General features: G+C 48.0%; 1 pseudogene; it reads left to right on the forward strand.

Annotated features, from left to right (window-relative positions):
- The first annotated feature begins 251 nt into the window (after window positions 1–251).
- LOC134591614 (U2 spliceosomal RNA) lies at window positions 252–331 on the forward strand (annotated as a pseudogene).
- Window positions 332–671: the final 340 nt, after the last annotated feature.

A 671-nucleotide genomic window follows, 5' to 3' on the forward strand; every position in this document is an offset into this window, starting at 1 on the left:
AAGTAATGAGAATACATTGTAATTTACATATCAGTAGACACACCCATACCTGGCCAATCAAGAGCCCGACCTACTGCCACACCTGTAAATGGCCACCCATTGTCCACATTGTGCTTCCCCCATATAAAGCAGGTTCTCACACCTTCTACCCTGTTACTCTCTGTAATCCCAGTGACTCAGTCTCTATCACTATCTCTAGAATATTTACAGCAAAACCTGTTGAAAACTCGAATAGAGATCAAATCTAGCTGATCGCTTCTCTGCCTTTTGGCTAAGATCAAGTGTAGTATCTGTTCTGTGCCTAGCCTTTAGGTGCTTTGGAGTATCTTCCCTCAGCCCTGTAGCATCGCCCTAGCTGGCTTAAGCTACCTTCTGCTATTAGGGGAAGATCGAACCAGAGAGGCCTCTTGGTTTGGACCAGATACAGTATCCGAACAGCAGTGCTATACGCACGCGATCACGGGTTGCTGAGGTTTAGGGTAGTAGGGCCTTCTGTGGAGAAGGAAGCCAAAGCAACAAAGATTTGCCCCAGGCAACCCAGGTGAAACTGCTGGAGTTCCCCAACACAGAGTGGATTCTATACTGGAGAAGGACTCCTAACACTCTTGAGGCTTGAGCCGGCAGTGAATTCAGAGGGCTGCATAGACTGGGCTTCTGCAGAGGAGAAAGCC

Source organism: Pelobates fuscus, chromosome 2, assembly GCF_036172605.1.
Source record: "Pelobates fuscus isolate aPelFus1 chromosome 2, aPelFus1.pri, whole genome shotgun sequence".
Lineage (NCBI taxonomy): Eukaryota > Metazoa > Chordata > Amphibia > Anura > Pelobatidae > Pelobates > Pelobates fuscus.